The 23,880-nt window shown below is 40.7% G+C and overlaps 1 protein-coding gene across 3 annotated transcripts in view; it reads right to left on the reverse strand.

The window, feature by feature from the left end:
* The window catches only part of brip1 (BRCA1 interacting helicase 1), a 231,834-nt gene that overhangs the window by 116,241 nt on the left and 91,713 nt on the right, over positions 1-23,880 (reverse strand). The gene's annotated exons all lie outside the window — the stretch shown is intronic.

Below are 23,880 nucleotides of genomic sequence, written 5' to 3' on the forward strand. Positions count from 1 at the left end.
ATGGGGTTACAACAGCGATCTTCCAATCATCCGGGACTTTCCCTGACTCCAGTGACTTTTGAAAGATCTCAACCAACGCCTCCGCTATTTCCTCAGCCACCTCCCTCAGAACTCTAGGTTGTAGCCCATTGGGGCCAGGAGATTTTACAATTTTAAGACCTTTTAGCTTTTCTAGCACTTTCTCTTTTGTAATGGCAACCATACTCAACTCAGCCCCCTGACTCCCTTTAATTGTTGGGATATTACTCATGTCTTCCACTATGAAGACTGACGCAAAGTACTTATTAAGTTCTCCAGCTATTTCCTTATCTCCCATCACTAGGCTTCCAGCATCAGTTTGAAGTGGCCCAATGTCTACTTTTGCCTGTCGTTTGTTTCTTATGTATTGAAAGAAACTTTTACTATCATTTCTAATATTACTGGCTAGCCTACCTTCATATTTGATCCTTTCCTTCCTTATTTCTCTCTTTGTTATCCTCTTTTTGTTTTTGTAGCCTTCCCAATCTTCTGATTTCTGTTTTTGTAGCCTTCCCAGTCTTCTGATTTCCCTTCCCAATCTTCTGATTTCAGAAGGTAAGGACTTTGTATAAATTTGGGCAGTGGCTAAATCTGAGATACTACATGTGTACTATCTCCCTCCTGCACCCCCCCTCTAACCAGAAGAAAAAGACTCTGTAAGGTAAGGCTTTTACTTTTTCTCTTTTTTGTCTTCCATATATTTTCGTGCATTGTTTGATTTTAATTAGTTGATATAAAGCTAAGGCTTACAATGGCAGGGGACCTCAGACCCGTGGCATGTGCCTCTTGCCTGATGTGGGAGCTCAGGGACATGGCTGACGCTCCTGACTCTTACACTTGAAAGAAGTGTGTCCAGCTGCAGTTATTGTTTGACCACATGATGGCTCTAGAGCTGGGGACAGACTCACTGTGGAGCATCCGCGAAGCTGAGGTTGTGGTAAGCACGTTTAGTGAACTGGTCACACCGCAGGTTAGAATTGCTGAAGGAGACAGTGAATGGGTGACCAAAAGGCAGAAAAAGACTAGGAAGGCAGAGCGGGTGCCCCCTGCAGTCATCTTCCTCCAAAACAGGTATACCGTTTAGAATACTGTTGGGGGAAATAGTTCACCAGGGGAGGACAGCAGTTGCCAAGACCATGGCACCGGGCTGTTCAGAAGGGCAGGAAAAAGACTCGCAGGGCCACCATGATAGGGGAATCTATTGTAAGGGCAGTTCTGTGGCTGAAAACGAGACTCCCGGACAGTACGTTGCCTTCCAGGTGCTCAGGTCAGGGATGTCACCGATCTGCGGCAGAGCTTTCTAAAATGGGAGGGTGAACAGTCTTGGTGCAAATAGGCACCAACGATATAAGTAAAAACTGAGATGAGCTCCTGAAAGCAGAATTCAGGGAGCTAGGAGAGAAGTTAAAAAGGAGGACCTCAAAGGTAGTGATCTCGGGATTACTACCAGTGCCACATGCTAGCCACGTAGAAATGAAAGAATAGGCAGGATGAACACGTGGCTTGAGGGATGGTGCAGGAGGGAGGGGTTCAGATTTGTTGGACATTGGGACCAGTTAGAGTCAGAGAGTCATAGAGATGTACAGCATGTCTATACCTGACATATGTTTCTTTCTTTTTCTTAACCAAACCCTCAATTTCTTTAGTCATCCAGCATTCCCTACACCTACCAGCCTCTCCTTTCACCGTAACAGGAATATACTTTCTCTGGATTCTCATTATCTCATTTCTGAAAGTTTCCCATTTTCCAGCCGTCCCATTACCTGTAAACATCTGCCCCCAATCAGCTTTCGAAAGTTCTTGCCTAATACCGTTAAAATTAGCCTTCCTCCAATTTAGAACTTCAACTTTTAGATCTGGTCTATCCTTTCCATCATTATTTTAAATCTAATAGAATTATGATCGCTGGCCCCAAAGTGCTCCCCCACTGACACCTCAGTCACCTGCCCTGTCTTATTTCCCAAGAGTAGGTCAAGTTTTGCACCTTCTCTAGTAGGTACATCCACATACTGAATCAGAACATTGTCTAGGATGCACTGAACAAATTCCTCTCCATCTAAACCCTTAACACTATGGCAGTCCCAGTCTATGTTTGGAAAGTTACAATCCCCTACCATAACCACCCTATTATTCTCACAGATAACTGAGAAACAAGTTTGTTTCTCAATTTCCCTCTGACTATTAGGGGGTCTATAATACAATCCCAATAAGGTGTTATTAGTCCTACCTTGTCCCTGCCTGCCCTGACTGTTTGACTCACTTCTGTTCTCAACTGTACCAGTCTCAGATTGATCTCTATCCTCACCATCTCCCTGGTTCCCACCCTGCCACCTTACTTGTTTAAATCCTCCCGAGCAGCTCTAGCAAATTTCCCTGCCAGTATATTAGTCAAGTCTGGGGAAGATGGGACTATTACAAAATGGACGGTCTACACCTGTACCAGAATGGAACTAATGTCCTTGGGGGAGTCTTTGCTACTGCTGTTGGGGAGGAATTACACTAATGTGGTAGGGGGCTGAGAACCAGAGGAGAAGACAGTAGACAGTGAGGTGGAAACTGGAGACTGTAAGAATCATGAAGTTAGCATTAATAAGAGCAAGAGCATACATAAGGTCCAGGCAGCTCAGAACAGAATGGACCCTGGGGGAATATTGGGAGAGTAGGATCAGTCTTAAACGAGGAATCGAGCGGGCCATGAAATAGCTTTAGTGAGCAGAATTAAGGAGATTCCCAAAGCCTTTTATTCTTATATAAGAAGCAAGAGGGTAATTAGAGAAAGGATTGGTCCACTGAAGAATAAGGAAGGAAGGCTGTGTGTCGAACCTGAGAGAATGGGTGAGATTCTGAATGATTACTTTGCATCAGTGTTCACTGAGGGGAGAGAGACATGATGAATGTTGAGATTAGAGATAGAAGCTTGATTACTCTGGATCAGGTTGACATAAGTAGGGAAGATGTGTTGGGTCGGCTAGAGGTTGTTAAGGTGGACAAATCCCCAGGACCGGATGGGATCTATCCCAGGTTGCTGAGGGAGGCGAGAGAGGAAATAGCTAGGGCCCTGACAGATATCATTGTAGCATCCTTAAATACAGGTGAGGTACCAGAGGACTGGAGGGTTACTCACGTTGTCCCCCTGTACAAGAAGGGTAGTTAGGGATATTCCGGGTAACTACAGACCAGTGAGCCTGACGTCAGTGGTGGGAAAGTTGCTGGAGAAGGTACTGAGGGATAAAATCTATTTATATTTGGAAAAGAATGCGTTTATCAGTGAAAGGCAACATTGTTTTGTGCGGGGGAGATCCTGCCTTGCCAAGTTAATAGAGTTCTTCGAGGAAGTGACCAAGTTGATAGATGAAGGAAAGGCTGTAGATGTCATATACATGGACTTTAGTAAGGCGTTTGATAAAGTTCCCCATGGTAAACGAATGGAGAAAGTGAAGTCACATGGTGTGCAGAGTGTTCTAGCTAGTTGGATAAAGAACTGGTTGAGCAACAGGTGACAGAGTAGTAGTAGTTGAAGGGGGTGATTCGAAACGGAGAAAGGTGACCAGTGGTGTTCCACAGGGATCAGTGCAGGAGCCACTATTGTTTGTGGTATACATAAATGATCTGCAAGAGGGTACTGTTGGTATGATCAGCAAATTTGGTGCAGTAGCAGAAAGCATAGGAGACTGTCAAAGAATACAGGAGACTATAGCTAGACTGGAGAGTTGGGGAAGAAGTGGCAGATAGCGTTCAATTCAGGTAAATGTGAGGTGATGCATTTTGGGAAGTCTAATTCTAGGCAAATTATATAGTAAATGGAAGAGCAGAGAGATCTGGGAATTCAGGTCCATTGTACCTTGAAGGTTGCTGCACAGGTGGATAGAGTGGTCAAGCAGGCATATGGTATGCTTGCCTTCATCAGACAGGGTATTGAGTATAAGAGCTGGCAGATCATGTTAAAATTGTACAAGATACACTTAGAATAGATTAGATTACTTACAGTGTGGAAACAGGCCCTCCGGCCCAACAAGTCCACACCGACCTGGAACCCACCCATATCCCTACATTTACCTCTTCACATAACACTACGGGCAATTTAGCATGGCCAATTCACCTGACCTGCACATCTTTGGACTGTGGGAGGAAACCGGAGCACCCGGAGGAAACACATGCAGACATGGGGAGAATGTGCAAACTCCACACAGTCAGTTGCCTGAGTCGGGAATTGAACCCAGGTCTCTGGCGCTGAGAGGCAGCAGTGCTAACCACTGTGCCACCGTGCCGCCCACTAAATACTGTGTACAATTCTGGTTGCCACATTACCAAAAGGATGTGGACACTTTGGAGAGGATGCAGAGAAGGTTGATGAGAATGTTGCCTGGTATGGAAGGTGTTAGCTATGAAGAGAGGTTGAGTAGGTTAGGATTGCTTTCATTAGAAAAAAGGAGATTGAGGGGAGACCTGATTGAGGTCTGCAAAATCAAGAAGGGTATAGACAGGGTAGATAGAGATAAGTGTTTTCCCAGGGTGAAGGATTCATTAATGAGAGGTCAGGTTTTCAAGGTGAGAGGTGAAAGGTTTAAGGGGGATACATGCGGCAAGTACTTTACACAGAGGGTGGTAGGTGCTTGGAACGTGTTGCCAGCAGACGTAGTAGAGGCAAGCACAGTAGATTCATTTAAGAGGTGTCTGAACAGATGGGGAGCAGAGGGAAACAGATGCTTAGGAATTGGGTGACAGGTTTAGACAGTGGGTTTGGATTGGCTCAGGCTTGGAAAGCCAAAGGGCCTGTTCCTGGACTGTAAATTTTCTTTGTTCTTTTTCATATTATCATATTATCATTCATCTACCAAGCTTCTGCCCACTCACATAACTTGCCGATTGTGCCATCCTCACCCCTTATGTTCCCACCTACTTTTGTGTCCACAAACTGGACAATAACATATTTACTTCCCTCATTCAAATCATTCATATATCATGTAAATAATTGGCATTAGTACTCCTGAGGTACTCCATTAGTTACAGGTTGCAATCCTGAAAATGCTGCTCTTATCCAAATTCTATTAGTTAGCCAATCTTCTTTCCATGCTAACATATCACCAATAGAGTCATAGAGATGTACAGCATGGAAACAGACCCTTCAGTCCAACCCATCCATGCCGACCAGATACTATGGGCTCTTATTTTATTAAGTTGTTCTATGTGTGGCACATATACATACACATAAATTTCTCTTTCTATCTCATTTGTTACCCCTTCAAATTATTCTAATAAATTTGTCAGGCATGATTTCCCCTTCATGAAGCCATGTTGCCTCTGCTGAGTGTATTATGTATTTCTGCATGTTCTGCTATTTTATCCTTTATAATAGACTAGGTTTTCCCAATAACAGATTTTAAGCTAACTGGCCAACAGCCACCTGTTTTTTCGTCTCCTTTTTTGAATACATAGAACATTACAGCGCTGTACAGGACCTTTGGCCCTTAATGTTGTGCCGACCTGTGGAACTAATCTGAAGCCCATCTAACCTACACTATTTTATTCTTGTCCATATGCCTATCCAATGACCATTTAAATACCCTTAAAGTTGGTAAGTCTACTATTGTTGCAGGCAGTGTATTCCACGCCCCTACTACTCTCTGATAAAGAAACCATCTCTGACATCTGTCCTATATAAATCACCCCTCAATTTAAAGCTATGTCCCCTAGTGCTAGCCATTGCCATTCGAGGAAAAGGCTCTCACTGTCCGCCCTATCTAACTCTCTGATGATCTTATATGTCTCAATTAAGTCACCTCTCAACCTTCTTCTCTCTAACGAAATCAGCCTCAAGTCCCTCAGCCTTTCCTTGTAAGACCTTCCCTCCATATCAGGCAATGTCCTAGTGTATCTCCTCTAAACTCCTCAAACTTTGGGCGGCACGGTGGCACAGTGGTTAGCACTGCTGCCTCACAGCGCCTGAGACCCAGGTTCAATTCCCGCCTCAGGTGACTGACTGTGTGGAGTTTGCACGTTCTCCCCGTGTCTGCGTGGGTTTCCTCCGGGTGCTCCGGTTTCCTCCCACAGTCCAAAAATGTGCAGGTCAGGTGAAGGTAAGGGGTAAATGTAGGGGTATGGGTGGGCTGCGCTTCAGCGGGTCGGTGTGGACTTGTTAGGCCGAAGGGCCTGTTTCCACACTGTAATCTAATCTAATCTAATCTAAACTCTTTCCAAAGCTTCCACATCCTTCCTATAATGCAGTGACCAGAACTGTACGCAATACTCCAAATGTGGCTGCACCAGAGGTTTGTACAGCTGCAGCATGATCTCATGGTTCCAAAATTCAATCCCTCTACCAATAAAAGCTAACACACCGTATGCCTTCTGAACAACCCTGTCAACCTGGGTGGCAACTTTCAAGGATCTGTGTACCTCGACAGCGAGAGCTCTCTGCTCATCTACACTACCGAAAATCTTACCATTAGCCCAGTACTCTGCATTCCTGCTATTCCTTCCAAAGTGAATCAACTCACTTTTCTGCATTAAACTCCATTTGCTACCACTCAGCCCAGCTCTGCAGCTTAACTATGTCCCTTTGTAACCTATCCTCGTCACTATCCTCAACTCTACCGAACGTAGTGTCATCCGCAAACTTACTAACCCATTCTTCTATGCCGTCATACAGGACATTTACATAAATGACGAACAATAGAGGACCCAAAACAGATTCTTGCAGTAACCCACTCGTAACTGAACTCCAGGATGAATATTTCCCATCAACCACCAACCTCTCTTCTTTCAGCTAGCCAATTTCTGATCCAAACCGCTAAATCACCCTCAATCCCATGCCTCTGTATTTTGTGCAATAGCCTACGTGGGGAACCTTATCAAACGTATGTTAAATTGGCAGTTTTCCAATCCTCTCACTTTTCCAGAACCCAAGGATTCCTGGGAGATTACTACTGGTGCGTCCACTGTTTCTGCAGCTACTTTCTTTAATATCCTAAGATGCATCAGGTCCAGTGGACATATTGGCCTTTAGTCCCATAGTTTTCCTACTACTTCTCCTTTAGTGATAGTTATTTTATCTTTTCCTCTTTCCAGTTTGCCCTTGATTACTTAATATTTTTGGTACGTCATTAGTGCCTTCTACTGTGAAGGCTGATGCAAAATATTTAGTCAACGGCTCTGCCATTTCCTGTTCCCCATTATTATTTTTCCAGCCTCAACCTCCAAGAAACCAATGTTCGTTTTAGCCTCTCTCTTCTTTTTATACATTTTGAAAAAAAACTCTTGCTGTTGATCTTCATATTACTTGCAAATTGACCTTCAAATTTTATTTTCACCTTTTCTTGGTCATCTTTTGTTTGTTTTTCAAGCTCCCAATTCTTGGGTTTACCACTAATCTTTGCCACATTGCCTGCCTTTGCTTTCAATTTGATACTACCCTTAACTACCTTGATTAACCTCCTAGGACCCTTCTTAATCACAGGGACACATGTTTGTTGAGAATTAAGAACAATTTTCTTAAATGTCTGCCATTGCTCTTCAACTTTCTGTGCAGTCCACTTCAGCCAACTTTACCCTTATTCCTTTGTAATTACCCTTATTTAAGTTTCACACAAACGTTTCCAACCAAAGTTTCACTTTCAAATTGAATTCTTAACCATGACACAAATTACTGTTTTCTAGGGGACAGTTTACGGAGATAATTTATTAACCTGCATCATTATACATTACCAGATCCAAAACAGCTTGATCCTTAGTTGGAACTACAACATAGAATCACAAATCATAGAATCATACAGTACGGAAAAGGCTCTTCTGCCACTGGTCTGTGCCACCAAAGAAAAACCACTATAAAAAAATACAGTACTATTACAAGGATTACAAAAGCTGTAGATAAGGTCCATTACCACCTTCTCTGAGCAATAAATTTAAGGCACCGCCTACATCTCGGAAAGCAATAAAAAGTCCAAAGCAACTCAATTTTGAATTCTTTTCTTCCAATAGGATACATGTAACATTTATTTAGAATTAACTCAGCATCCTCGCCGAATAACTTATGAGAAATCATTGTTTTGAACCAGCATTATCTTCAAACATACACCACCACAAAGTGACAGTGTGTACAAATATATTTTGCAGAATTCATTTTTCCTTTTAATTTGTGGTAACTTTTCAGTTATGCATTTAATAATTTAGGCTTAAAAGCATATAATCTTCAACACCATAGACCATACTGCAATTAAACACTGCAAATGTTACGTTAGCAATTAATAGAACCTAAGCAATGGAACGATCACTTAAAATGTCTTAAGTAATTCAAACCATCTTTTTATCAACATAAACTTTTATTTACACAATAAAGTGGTTCATGACCCATGTCACACTACATGTACTAGAAACAATAAATGTTGGTTACATTGCACAACAGACTCGATCACTAGACTCTGCCCCAACATGCTCATGACATTGTCCTTTTTATCAACAATGCAGTCAAGTACTGATTGTATAAATATGGTATCTCCTGAAATGTATCCTTGGTTTCTCAAAACAAATCGTTTTTCCAGTATTGCATGCTTTTAACTTTTTTTTATTAATACATGGGCTGCTAAGTGTGTAAACAGTGCTAAAAATTAATTATATACTTATCAGCAATAAATTAAACAGAAAAACATAACACACAGAACAAATGGTTTGGATTCAATATATAAATGCACATTGTATGAGTGGGTTTGGGGCCAGTGCATAGAAAGTAGAGAGTGTGGTGCTGGAAAAGTACAGCTGGTCAGGCAGCATCCGATGAGCAGGGGAATAGACATTTTGGGCATAAGCCCTTCATCAGGAATGAGGTTTGTGCGTTGGGGTTGAGAGATAAATGGAAGGGGGTTGGGGACTGGGAAAATGTTGGGGGAGGGGAAATAAGGAAGCTGTTGAAATCCACATTTATCCCGTGTGGTTGCGGGGTCACAAAGCGTTAGGTGGTAATGGTTTGGCAGTGGAGGCGGCCCAGGACCTGCAACCACATGGGATAAATGTGGATTTGAACAGCTTCCTCATTCCCCCTCCCCCCACATTATCCCAGTCCCAAGCCTCCAACTTGGCACTGCCCTCCGGACCACCATCACTGCCCCCTTTGACCTATCACCTTCTCCCTCACTATCATCCACCTATTGCTTTCCCATCTACCTCCCCCCAACCCCCTCCCATTTATCTCTCAGCCCCGACCCACAAGCATAATTCCTGATGAAGGGCTTATGCCCGAAACGTCGATTCTCCAGCTCCAGGATGCTGTCTGACCTGCTGTGCCTTTCCTGCAACACCGTCTCAACTCTGATCTCCAGCATTTGCAGTCCTCACTTTCTCCAAGTGCATACAAAGGTTAGAACACCAAAACCAGTGAGGAACCAATAAACTACTGAAGTCCTTTCAATTTGTTGTCTTGTATAGTATAAATCATCACCCTTTGCCTCTGGAATAGGAAATAGTCAGCAAATCAAGTGATTGAATAGGAGAAAATAGTCACTTGATAACAGTGAATTAACTGCAACACCATTAACATAAGACAAAATAAGTCTTATGATATCAAACGTTCATTAATTGAAAGGAAGAAAAACAACTTCTTACACACTGCACAGTTTACAAGAACAGAACTTTTACAAGTTGCAAACTGCTTTCTACATCATTCTATAACTTGTTTGAAAACCATTTTTCAAGCCTTTTAGATATTGGAATCTCAGGGGCTGATAAAAGATCCCTTGCTCTATGATTAGGTACTGAAATCAATTCAAATAATTTGGATACAAAATAAACTAGTGGAAGAATTAAGAACTCCACTTGAACAAAATTAAAGTTTTGCAAAAACTATCTTTAATCATCTTTCTTGACCTGTTGAGAGTTTTTGGTTAATGCATTATTTCACTTGCATCACCGAACTGCAGTTTGCTCACAGAGAGCCCCAGAAGGTTAAAAACTCATTATAACACAACACTAGGCAAAATCTCTGTTTTTAGTTGTGGAAAATCTTTTGCTGCAAAGGACACGAATGTGAAACACTTTGAATGGAAACAAATAATGTAACAATTATAGAAGGTAACTCTAGCTGAATGATTTCTCTATAAGTAAGATTACTAATTGTAAACACATAATTTTATTTTTTTTTAATTTTTGGAATGTGGCCGAAACTGGGAAAAGGATATTGTCTAAAACCAAGGAAAATATGAAAGGAGATGTTGCAGGCTTAAAACACGTTTTTAGAAGTCAGTATGAGCAGTATTTACGCTGTTGTCTTTTTCAATCTTTGGGAAGGATTCATGGACACATTGGCACCATGAGTCTCCTTTCTGGGCTGTATTGACCAGTAACATTCCGTTAATTGGTATTTCAATCAGAACCAGTTCAGAGAGTCAGGACTGTGAAGTATGGCAAAAACTGTGATTGGCTCTCGGGTAGGTAGATAGCCTGTGTGTAAACAGTACAGCAGCAGAAAACTTGCGGACTCGAAAAAGACAGTACCTTTCTCTTCTTACAGAGGAATAACAGAAAACAACCAGCTATTCTCACTCTCCATTTGCCTTTAAGCTGCTGCTTGTACCAACGACTGAGAAGCTAAACAATTAGAGTGCCAAATGCTCCGTGTTTGTTAAAGAACTGAGGAGCTGAAAATGTGTTGCTGGAAAAGCGCAGCAGGTCAGGCAGCATCCAAGGAACAGGAGAATCGACGTTTCGGGCATAAGCCCTTCTCCTGTTCCTTGGATGCTGCCTGACCTGCTGCGCTTTTCCAGCAACACATTTTCAGCTCTGATCTCCAGCATCTGCAGACCTCACTTTCTCCTCAAAGAACTGAGGAGACTTGGAATAAAGAAGTCAAAGGACACATTATTGAATCTTGTGGACTGGTGCTATCAAGCACTACTCCTCTAATATACATTTCTCCACCCATAACATCTATACTTTTTGTTTTCTTGTGAATGTCTGGATATATACGTAGAAGTTTAATGGGTAGAATTTAAGTTGGAGAGTTATAAATTGATCATTCACATGTTTATGGTTAAAACTGATTTACTAGTAATAAATAATAAATTTCTGTTGTGCAAAAATCTGGGCTATGTGTTCTGTTAACCCGAGTCTATCAAGCAAGAAAACTTTATGATGAGTAAAGTTTATGATGAGTACTAGGGCTTCAGCATTAGTGCAACTTTCCAAGTGGACCATTAAATAATTATTATATACTTTGAAAATACATATTTAAAGAACCCAGCTCAAAAGTTGAGTACTATAAAAACCTAATAAATAGGAGGAGTAAGACATACAGTCATTCAAGCATATCTTGCCAATCAATTAGGTCATGGCCGATATGCCCTTTGTCTCAACTCCTCTTTCATGCCAGCTCCTCATAGTCCTCAACTCCCTGATGTTTCAAAAATCAATCTATCTCATTTTTAAATACTTTCAGTGATCTAGCCTCCACAAGCCTTGAGAATTCTAGACATTCACTACACTCAGAAGACATTCCTTCACACCCTAAATACAGTGCATGATTGAGATTTTCCTATTGGTGGAAACATCTTCACAACATCTAGCCTGCCAAGCTCCTCAGAATCTTCTATGTTTCAATAAATCACCAATCATTCTTCTAAACTCTAATGAGCAAATATCTAACCTATTTATAAGTCAACTCCTTTCCCCAAGAATCAGCCTTGTGAATTTCATTTGTCCTACTTTCAGTGCGAATAAATCCTTTCTGAAATAGAGACCAAAATGGCAGACAGTACTACAGTTTCACCAACACCCTGCATTATTATAACAAGACTTTCCCATTTCCAACCCCCAGCAATAAACACCAAAATTCCACTTGATTTGCACTGGATGTACCTGCATGATAATTAGGTTTCATACACAAGAATGCTCAGAATCCTCTGTGCTTCACCTTTTTTCTAGCCTGACTTCATTAAGTCATAGTTTAGACTAGAGTAGTGCTGGAAAAGCACAGCAGGTCAGGCAGCATCTAAGGAGCGGGAAAATTGACGTTTCGGGCAAAAGCCCTTCATCAGGAATGTCCTCACTTTTGCTTTCATTAAATCATAGTCTGTCTTTTGATTCTTCCTCCCAAGGCACATGACCTCTCACTTTCCTACATTAAACTCCATTTGAGAGGTTTTTGCTCACTCACTCAACCCATGTATATCACCTTGCAGATTCATTGACTCTTCATCACAGCATTCCCTCCAAACTACTTTTGTATCATCAGCAAATATATATAGATAACACTCTGCCCCCCCTCCTCTAGGTCATTCATATAGATTGCAAATAATTGAGATTCCAGTGCTAATCCTTGCAGCACTCCACTAATTACATCCTTCCAACCTGAAAAAGACCCAATAATCCTAACTTTCTTCTTTGTGTCAACCAAGCTTCAATCTCTGCTTAGACACTATCCTCAATACCATGAATTCCTATCTTGTACAATAACCGTTTATGTGAAACCTTATCATATGCCTTCTAGAAATTCAAAATGCGACATCTACAGGTCTCCTTTATCAAGTGTACTTGCTATATCCTCTAAGAGCTTCCCTTTCACAAAATCTTGTTGACAGATTGCTAAGTTTGTCCAAATATCCTATTCATTCCTTAATAACGGACTCTATCATTTTCCTGTATTAATTGCCATATTATGGAAAATTAGCAAATTATATAAGAGCACTGAACTAAGTAAATTGAATATAAAAGCTGAGCATGGAATAACTTTCGAGCCCATTGAAACGAAACTAATCACTAATGGTATGCAGTTACATGCTTGAGACTGGTTAGCACAACCTTACACACTTAAAAACCCCAAAGAGCTTCATGCATTGATACCTGAAAGTCCACAATTCTCAAATCCAAACAATGTGTTTTCCAAATCTGTTAGTCAAAGAAACAGAAGCATAACTACAAAAGTGGAGATGGCAAATGAATGTCACATTTGCAAAAGCTGCACAACACAAAACGAACAAAATCAATCATAGATAATGGTTGGTGGATCCTTAAGGGTCAGTAATTGCCAAAATTAATACTGAATATGCATTTTTCTCCATCTCCCATATTGGTCACAGAAATTGGAATTATTAGAATTAGATTTTATTGTCACATGTACTCAAGTACAGAAGTCAATTAGTACAGTGAAAAGTGTACAATATTGCCATTCCTGGAGCCATCTTAGATACAAAGGTGTTTAGGTAGAAAATCTTAGGTACAAAGTAGAAAAATAAAGAAAAAAGTTAAAAGTTAAACATTACAGTCCTTCGTGATATAAAGTAGAAATATTAATATGCCATTCTCTAAAGTACAGGCAAAAACAAAGTGGGATTGAAACTATTAATTTACGTTATACCTATTCTCTGGATGATGCTGTGAGGAACATTCCAAATGGTGAGAGGCTACTCGTCCTGAGTGACTTCAACACACCTCTTGTGACTGACAGTGAATCATGGACAATATGGTCAGTCATCACAGAGTAGGCAAGATCAACAATAACAGGTGTTATTGAATTTTGCACTGAATGAACACTGCATCTCTAATACCTTCTTTCAGAGTAAGCTCCGTTACATGGTATTGTTAGCATCAATTAGACCGGGTCATCATAAGGTAGAATGTGCCCAGTACTTTCACACACACACAAAACGCAGCACAGGCTGAGATACCAACCACACTTGTTAAAAGTAGAGAGGTGCACCTCCCCAAGTGGTTCACAGTTCTAAACAGGACCTACTGTTCCATATCAAACCCCCTTACACAAGTAATGATGCTAAATACAGCATTTCACTTACATGTTTGAAAGATTGCGAGCCACCAGATGTATATTGACAAATGCCAATGTTAGCACCAATGAAGCTTGGAAGACACTACTGTAAAAGGTCTGCCACCTATGAGGTAGCACAATCATCATTTGGTAAAAGCAGATCCCATAACTAAAATTATCTTTAGAACTCCTCAGCTGATATGACATCTGTCATTAACGCAAGAAACAATAAGATGCACAAAACATACCCAACATGACCAGAAAGTGGTTAAGAGATTCAAAAATCATCAAACTACATTTAAATAAAGCATTGAGAAGACCATAACAACTACAGGAGAAGCTTACTCTTTAGTGTGGTGGGTAGTGCCTTTGCAACATAATACATACTAGCAGACCATGAATACCCAGAAGCAAAGTGTAGTTTCCACACCGGCAAATCCACTATGGCCAAGACCTTCTCCATTCACTCACTGCATGAGAAATACAAAAATCAGAGGATGCCTCATTACCTAACTCTCAGATATTAAACCATGGCATTTGGTGTCATCAGCACAATAAAATTTGAGGGAAAATTGGCTGTCCACCAAAGCTCGCACTCTTCATGCAACGCATTATTTGCAATGTGATAAGCACACCTCTGATAATTTCAGAGTGGTGAGTGGAGTGAAATAAAGCTGTGCCTCAGGTCCTACTCTGATCAGCATCATCTCTTTGCTCTGAACCTTTGCTGCAGATATGGAAGGAATCTGCTTGCACACTAGGTCAGATAGCAAGCATTATAACCTATCAAGAAAAGAGATAGACAAAAGCACCTTATGTCCTGATCAGAAAACATCACAATGGTAATGATGCAGTGCTAGTCACCCACACAGGAACTGAGCTACAAAGGCTCATGGACTGTATCTACCATGCCTGTAACTTATTCTCCCTGACTATAAATGTCAAGAAAACCGTCATGGAATAAGATGTTGAATCTCTGTCAGTGGTCACATGAAATAACATTCAACTGGTTCACATATTCTCATACCACAGGTTTACAGTAACAACAATCTGGCCTTTGAAGCTAGAAATTGATACACATATACGAAAAACAGCCACCACTTTTGGCCACTCATGAACGGAGTATGGAATAACATCAAGCCAACCTTTAGGATAAAGCTGATGGTTTACAAGACTCAATGTGCTCAGCACATTGTTGTATAGCTGTGAAACATATGTGACATCTTATCACAAAACCATGTTTGTAATTTCCATCTTCATTGTCTGCAATCCATTCTGGGTATATTCTGGCAGGGCGAGATAATGACTGCAGCAACCTCTCAAAGGCAGAGCTCCTGTGGCAACAATTTTGGTTCAGACACATCTAGAAGATGAAAGACATTCACATATTCAAGGACTTTCAGCATGGTGAGTTAGGCAGAGGTGGACATCCAGTGAGACACCCAAACCTCCCCTTCAGGAATGCTTGCAAGCATGTCATGAAAGCCCACAACATCAAGTATCGCACTGGGAATCACCAACTCGATGATAGGGGAAAATATCAACACAACCTGAGTGCTGTGTGCAGAACCATAATGACCAGTCACTTCAATAGTTTGACAACAAGCATCAGTAAAGATGCACTAAATGGAGATACCCAATCTGAACTGGATTGGTTGCTGTCCATCAACCTTTGTAGGTGTGAGGATGCCGACAACTAGACAACTACAAATCTTAGCCTTTGCAGCCATCTCATGGATCTTCATGGAAACTACATTGCATACACACTATTTAGTATGCTTAAGTCTCAAGCTATTCTTATTCGATTTTAAACAGTTTACGGGCATCTATTTCTGTTGCAATTAAAGCAAAGCTTTCGATGATCTTTGCTAATACTGGACACTGCAAAATTAATGATTTAATTAAATGTAGCAATGCCAACTGACTTTAATATAATAATCAAATATAAATCAGGCAAATATAATTTCATATTTTAGGCTAAAGGTTTCTCAGATTTCTGTGGAAAGTTCTGTTAGTGCAATTCCTTTAAGTAATTCCTTCAAGTATAGAATTTATTTTTTATATCTCAACTATACTATTAAGACAATTTATTTATCAAATTAACGTTCTGCTCATTACTGTAAATACATTTCATGTAATTTTTGTCCTAATATTAAAAGCCTCAGCTATTAAGATATTTAAATATTTTAATTTTCCCTGCTTTCAAAGTCACTTTCAAATTTCCTTAGGTTTTCTCATCCTACTTACTGTTTGAAAAAGCTAATCTGTTTCCAGATAATACAGTCCTAACATCCATTAATGAATTAACCATTTTGGTTCAACATTTCTTTCAAAATTGAGACCGAGAATTCACATTGTGTGTAATTAATACTGTGATTCCACTGTCTTAACATTCTATAGAGTAGGCAGTAATAAGCAGTTGCAAACCTCACAGCATTATTCATGTTAATCTTCTAATCAGAGACAAGTAAATATATTTAAGAGCAACCTCAATTCTGGTTCTCCTGATAGCTTAACTGGCTAATTCAGCATGAAACTGAGGTTCGCATATCAGATTGGCTTGAATCACTGTCAATGCTATATTAGTTCACATCAGACAAGCAGAAGGCTGGAAAAACACAGCAAGCCAGGCAGCATCGTGAAGTGGAGAAGTCGATGTTTCCGATGTAACCTTTCTTCAGGACGCGGGGTGGGTGCAAGGGAAACTGCAGATAAAGGAGGTGGCAGGGGCAGGGTGAAGTGGGGATAAGTGAAGACAGGCATATGTGGTCTCTAACCAGGGAGACTAAATGTAAACCTATGGAATTGTTCGCCGAGCATCTCAGCTAGGCCTGCAGGGGCTGACCGGACCTCCTAGTCACCGCCCATTTTATTTCACCTTCCCACTCCCTTTCCAACATGACCCATCCTTGGCCTCTTCCATTGTCACAATGAACCAAACTGCAAATTGGAGGAACAACACTTCATCTTCCGCCGAGGCAGCCTACAGTCCGGAGGACTCAACATTGAGTTCTCCAATTTTAAATAACCTCCCTTTCCATCCATCGACTCCCTTCCCAGCTCCTCCACCTCCCTTCCACTCCTCCCAGCCACCCACTGGATTCATTCCTCCCACTGGCCAACCAGGTCGTACCTTCTACCTGTCTTCACCTATCCTCAATTCACACCCTGCCCCCATCACCCCCCTTATCTGCAGCTCTCCTTACACCCACCTCGAGTCCTGAAAAAGGGTTACATCCGAAACATTGACTTCTCCACTTCCTGATCATGCCTGGCTTGCTGTGTTCTTCCAGCCTCCTGCTTATCTATCTTGAATTCCAGTATTTTTGTCTCTATATTAGTTTGTGTCACCTAGGGAGTTGGTTAATCTCATTACAATTAATGTTGAATTATTTAAGAAATACGTAGAACCAAAGTAATCTTATTCTAATTGTTAACTGGTTACCCTTGCTCATTGTGCACCTGCAAAGACCAAGCAGAGACATGTTTGAAATTGGCAACGATATCTATGGTCCAGGTAACTTGTCAAAACACAATGTCATGTACAACCATTGAATGAGGTACCAAATGCATTCAGTACCATAGAGTTCCATCCCAAACAAGAAATCTATGCCATTAAAGGACAAGGGAGAAGTGAACTTTGGTCAGTCATTGATATTTTCTCACCAATTAAACAGTCAGGTGAGTTGGTTTGAAAAAGCAAATAAATCCCTCTTTTTACTCTCTGCAGTCGAAGACTTTGTTGGTTAAAGTGTATGTAAAGTTTAACCAGGAAAATCGTAGTTTTTGTTGTTATTTAGTTTCAAATTAACTGGCAGTAGAAATGGTATAATTGATCTCAATGTCCCAAAGTGGGAAGTGAAAGGCAAAGACTTAGCAGAGTTTTCACTTCATTGCCGGGAGTATGAATGTTCTAAGGAGAGGAAGGTGATGTTGCTTCTGATCAAAGCATACATCAACAATCACAATTTCGGCAAACATGCCAAGGATGTCACTTGCTTGCGGAACCATAAAAATTGAATTTCACTTTCTCAGAAAAGTAAGGGATAAAAACCAGCCTAAGAAATCCATTAAAATTAAACTTCACTTATCTGAAACACAATGGTAAATCATTCAAAAATAGCTGAGGTTCCTCTGCAGCAAAACATTTTGCACAATTTTAAGAGCACAGTGCAAAGCAATAGTTCATGTTGTCAATTTTGACAATATAAGTTATAGAGTCATACAGTACAGAAACAGATCCTGAGACCCAACGCATGCCAACCAGGTTTCCTGAACTGAACTAGTTTGGCCCATATTCCTCTAAATCTTTTCTGTACATGTATCTGCCCAAATGTCTTTTAAATGTAATTGTATCTGCTTCCATACTTCCTCAGGCAGCTCATTCCATATATGCATCACCTTCTGTGTGGAAAAAGTCCCCCTTCAGGTCCCTTTTAAATCTTTCCCTTCTCATCTTAAACTTATGCCCTCTAGTTTCGGACTCCCCTATCCTGGGGAAAAGCTATTCACCTTATCTATGCTCCCATGATTTTATAAACCTCTAGAAAGTCACCCTTCAGCCTCCTACACTCCAGAGAAAAACGTCCCAGCCTATTCAGCGTCTCCCTATAATTCAAACCTTCCAGTCTCAGTAACATCCTTGTAAATCATTTTTGCATCCTTCCCAGTTTAATAGCATCCTTCCTGCAGCAAGACAACCAGAATCGTACACAGTACTCCAATGTGGCCTTCCCAATGTCTTGTATGAACAAAAGAAAAGCAACAGGCCATTCAGCTCCTTCAGCCTTTCTGGCATTCAATGAAATCCTGGCTGATTGAAACTCCATTCAACCGCCATGACTCCATATGAAGAGTCCTTCGAATTTATTTCTGTAGTGCAGAGAAGCTTTAAGTTCATACTTTGTAAATTTATCTGCATGGGCCAATGCACACCTGGTAAGTTAAAGGATAAAATTACAATGCCTATGCAAGAGCTTCTAGGTTGCTGCCCAACCAATTGGGCTACATGGAACACTGCCCTTTAATACCATATACTAGCAAAAATTTATTAATCATTTTAATTTATTCCGAACAATTACTTGAGTTAGCATCTACTGCTTCCTGTGGGTAAGAGATCCACACTTCCAGAACCCTTTCCATGAACAATTAATTCTTAACTGCTCTCCCAACCGGCCTGGTTGATTTTAAGATTATACTCCTCTTACCAACTACATTATGAAGCAAGAATTTAACATTGACAAAAGCTTCACTACAGAAATTAACGAAAATCGAACTGAATTTTTGTGCATTTCAACTCATGTGCTGACTAGACTAGAAAGTTATTCGCTCACCCAGTGGTGAAGGGTGTACACCAGACAGAAATCTTAAAAATCGGTGAAGAAAGAAATATAACATAGCAAAAACAGTTTGTAATTCCATCCAGATAACATTATCAACAGAGTCTCACAATAACAATTGTTGCAATTCTTTCATCAACACAATTACACCAACAGTGCAATGCTATGGTTTAGGCTGTAATGTCTCCACTTGTTCCTGCCACCCTATCATCTCTTGATCATTCATACACAGAGGTTGAAGGAGTTCACACACAATAGTTTTTCCATTAAAACCAACACTTATCATATCAATGTCAAGATTACACAGTCACAACATATGAAGCACTACATTCCAACCATCATTATATTCTGTACTTTAAAATACAATTCTGCCTTGCAGATCACTCATACACATAGGGACCACCAATTTATAGATCGACTGTCCCAACTGCAAATTAATCATGATTGCATGACCACCCATGTAAAAGGACCACCATAAGTCAGTCTCAAAGGTTGTGTAATAAAATGTTCCATTATACTTGTTAATTTTGGCTTCACTTCATAAATTGAAAACGAACATCAATCTCAAATATATTTCAGTTCAGTAAAAGTCTTCCATGAAAACTAGATTGTTCAAAATTCAGATTCATTGCAAAATTCAAGGCCAATAAAAAGTATTTGCAATTTAACTGACTTTGGACTCTAGAATCCCTAAAATTATTATCAAGTTACAAAAAGTAATCTTTGAAACATTCATTGTTCACTTTTGTACTTCTTCCACACCTACATTTAAACATGAAACAACTAATAATTTTCCCAAATAGCTGGTCAGGTATAAATCAGCATTAAAGGCATCACTACTCCATTAGGTTTTTTCCTGATCTCTGCTTTATGATGATAGTTTAATGGCAGGGATACAAACAATATTGAGCAGCTGGAAGGAATTATATCAAGACTTCCCAAAACTGATTTAATTTGGCTTTTTGAGTGTCAGATCGACTATATTTATATCCCTTGCATTTACATTGGATATGAATTCATGCAGGAGATAAAAAATCTAAATCATTAGGACATCAGTCCTGGTTTGTTTCGTAATTCAAACTTCTTTTGCTCCCATAGTAAAATTAATCGTGATATTTCTTATAACCATCGTTTTTAAAAGGAACAAATATAAGAGTGCACATCCAATAAATTATTCTCTTGCTTTCCAAAATAAATGATGTTACCTAAACATTACGAAATATTTTTAAGTCCAATAAATTAGTTCTCCTTGTATGAAGAGTGGGATTTGCATTTATTTTATAAATTATTGCAGGGATGAATTTAGATACAGAACTCACATTGGTTGTTCTGCTATAATATGCGCTTCATCAATGCAAATTCGCTGTAACGTGATTGATAAATTGGGAACACTGTTTCTAAATCATGAACTTTTAAAATGCGTGTTGGAGTAACACGTTTACACTGCCAAACCTTTCAGCTCTGTTTCTAAAGCTTGCATTTCCTACAATATGGGGATGCACAAGAACACAGCTATTGTGTTATAGAATTAATAAATTTATTTACAGAAATTCAGAACCCAGTTTAATTTCACAGACACCTTTAGTCCATTTTAATATGCAATTGCAAAGAACCTCACTTTAGATGGTGTCAAACTGGAACAAAACAAATATATGCAATATTCAGTGTAACCACTGGATTCTGAAACGGCAGCTGAAAACAAAGGTTTTTTGGTGAAAATAAAATATACCTCAGCAACATTGTTTTTGTAAAAACATGACTGGCTAACTATTTTGCCAAGTAATGTAACAGTAAACATCATGAGACAGTTGTCTCTTTACAATTTAGAATAACTTTAAATGTTCCAAACTCGATAAGTGCAATCTTGCAGTTGATGGCATCATAAATAACATTTTAAATCCATCATTAATTAAAAAAAATACACTATGGGACATTTTCATCGCTGGCTGGCAAGCATTTGTTGCCCATCGAGTTATCATTGAGAACGTGCTGGGGAGCTGCCTTTTTGAACAGCTGCAGTCCACATGCTGTAGTTTGACCAACAATGCCCATAGGGAGGAAATTCTGGGATTTTGAACAAGCGACAGTGAATGAATGACGATATATTTCCAAGCCAGGATGGTAAATGGAGAACTTGGGAGGTGGCAGTGTTGCCATGTATCTGCCGCCCTTGTCCTTCTCGATGGAAGTGAATCGTGTGGTGCATTCTAAGGATCATTGGTGAATTTCAGCAATGCATTTTGTACATATCGCTGCTCCTCAGTGTTGGTGGTGGAGGGAATGGATGTTTGTAGATGTGGTATCAATTAAATGGGCTGCTTTATCCTGGATGGTGTCAAATTTGCAAAACATTGTTGTTGGAGCTGAGCCATTGAGGCAAGTAAGGAGTACTCCATCACACTCCCAACTTGCGCCTTGTAGATGATAGGCGAAAGTGAGGACTGCAAATGCTGGAGATCAGAGTCAAGAGTGTGGTGCTAGAAAAGCACAGCAGATCAGGCAGCATCCGAGGAGCAGGGGAGTCGACGTTTCGGGCAAAAGCCCTTCATCAGGAATAAGTCGTTCCTGAAGAAGGGCTTTTGCCAGAAACGTCAAATCTCCTGCTCCTTGTAGATGATAGGCAGGCTTTGGGGAATCAGGAAGTGAGTTACTTGCTGTAGTATTCTTAGCCTCTGAGCTGCGCCTGTTGCTACTGTGTTTATGTAGCAAATCCAGTTGAGTTTTTGGTCAATGGTTATCCCAAGGATGTCAATAGTTGGGGATTCAGTTATGGTATAACACCACTTAATGTTAAGGCGCATTGGATAGATTGTCTCTTATTGGAAATGGTCATTGCCTGGCATTTGTGTGGTGCAAATGTTACTTGCCACTTGTCAGCACAAGCCTAGATATTGTTGACATAGAATATAGAACATAGAAAAGTACAGCACACAACAGGCTCTTTGGCCCATGATGTTGTGCCGAGGTGTAATCCTAATGTAAAATAAAATAACTTAAACCCTCAATTCACTGCTATCCTTGTGCATGTCCAGCAGTCGCTTAAATGTCCCTAATGACTCTGCTTCCAACACCACAGCTGGCAACGCATTCCATGCATTCACAATTCTCTACGAAAAGAACCTTCCTCTGACATCCCCCTATACCTTTCTCCTAATACTTTAAAACTATGATCCCTATGCGAGTCAATCCTGCCCTGGGGAAAAGTCTCTAGCTACTGACTCTACCCATGCCTCTCATTATCTTGTATACCTCGATCAAGTCTCTTGAGAGAAAGGTCCGGGTTTAGTCAACCTCTCTTCATAAGGCAAACCCTCTAGTCCAGGCAGCATCCTGGTAACCCTTCTTGGCACCCTCTCCAAAGCCTCTGTATCCTTCTTATAGTAGGGCGACCAGAACTGGACACAATATTCCAAGTGTGGTCTCACCAGGGACTTGTAGAGCTGAAGCAAAACCTCACGGCTCTTAAACTCGATACCCCTGTCAATGAAAGCCAAAACACCATACACTTTCTTCACAACCCTATCCACTTGGGTGGCAACTTTGAGGGATCTATGTACTTGAACAACAAGATTCCTCTGTTCCTCCACACTACCAAGAATTCTGTCTTTAATCCTATATTCAGCATTCAAGTTCAACCTTCCAAAATACATCACTTCACATTTATCCAGGTTGAACTCCATCTGCCATTTCTCAGCACAGCTCTGCATCCTGTGTCGCGCTGCAGCCTGCAATAGCCCTCGATACTATCAACGGCACCTCCAACCGTTGTGTCATCTGCAAATTTACTAACCCACTCCTCAACCTCCTCATCCAAGTCATTTATAAAAACTACAATAAGCAGAGACCCAAGAACAGAGCCCTGCGGGCTCAACACTGACCTTCAGGCAGAATACTTTCCATCTACAACCACTCTCTGCCTTCTGTCAACCAAACCAATTCTGAATCCAGATAGCCAAATCTCCCTGTATCCCATACCTCCTGACTTTATGACTGAGCCTACCATGGGGAACCTTGTCAAATGCCTTGCTGAAGTCCATATACACCACATCCACTGCTTGACCTTCATTGACTTGTCTTGTCACCCACTCAAAGCGCTCAATAAGATTTGAGAGGCATGACCTGCCCCTCACAAAACCATGCTGACTGCCTTTAATCATGCTATGCTTTCCCAAATAGTCATAAATCCTATCCCTCAGAATTCTTTCTAAAACTTTGCTGACCATAGACGCAAGACTGACTGGTCTGTAATTGCCAGGGATTTCCCTATTACCCTTCTTGTAAAAAGGAACAACATTCGCCTCCTTCCAATCCTCCGGTACGACTCCCGTGGAGAGTGAGGAGGCAAAGATCTTTGCCAGCAGCCTAGCAACCTCCTTTCTCACTTCCAGGAGCAGCCTAGGATAAATCTGGTCTGGCCCTGGGGGCTTATCAATCTTAATGTTTGCCAAAATTTCCAGCACATCAACTTCATCAATCTTGATCTGGTCAAGACTGTATCCCAGCTCCTCAAAGTTCTCATTTACAACAAGGTTCCTTTCCTTAGTGAAAAACGAAGCAAAAAAATCATTTAGGGCTTCCCCTATTTGCTCAGACTCCACGCACATGTTCCCTATGCTATCCATGATCGGCCCCACTTTCTCCCTGATCGTTCTCTTATTCCTCACGTATGAGTAAAATGCCTTTGGCTTCTCCCTAATCCTTCTTGCCAAGCCTTTCTTGTGCCCCCTTGGCTCTCCTCAGTCCATTTCTGAGCTCCTTTCTGTAATCCTCTAAAGC

Source organism: Chiloscyllium plagiosum, chromosome 28 (assembly GCF_004010195.1).
Source record: "Chiloscyllium plagiosum isolate BGI_BamShark_2017 chromosome 28, ASM401019v2, whole genome shotgun sequence".
NCBI lineage: Eukaryota > Metazoa > Chordata > Chondrichthyes > Orectolobiformes > Hemiscylliidae > Chiloscyllium > Chiloscyllium plagiosum.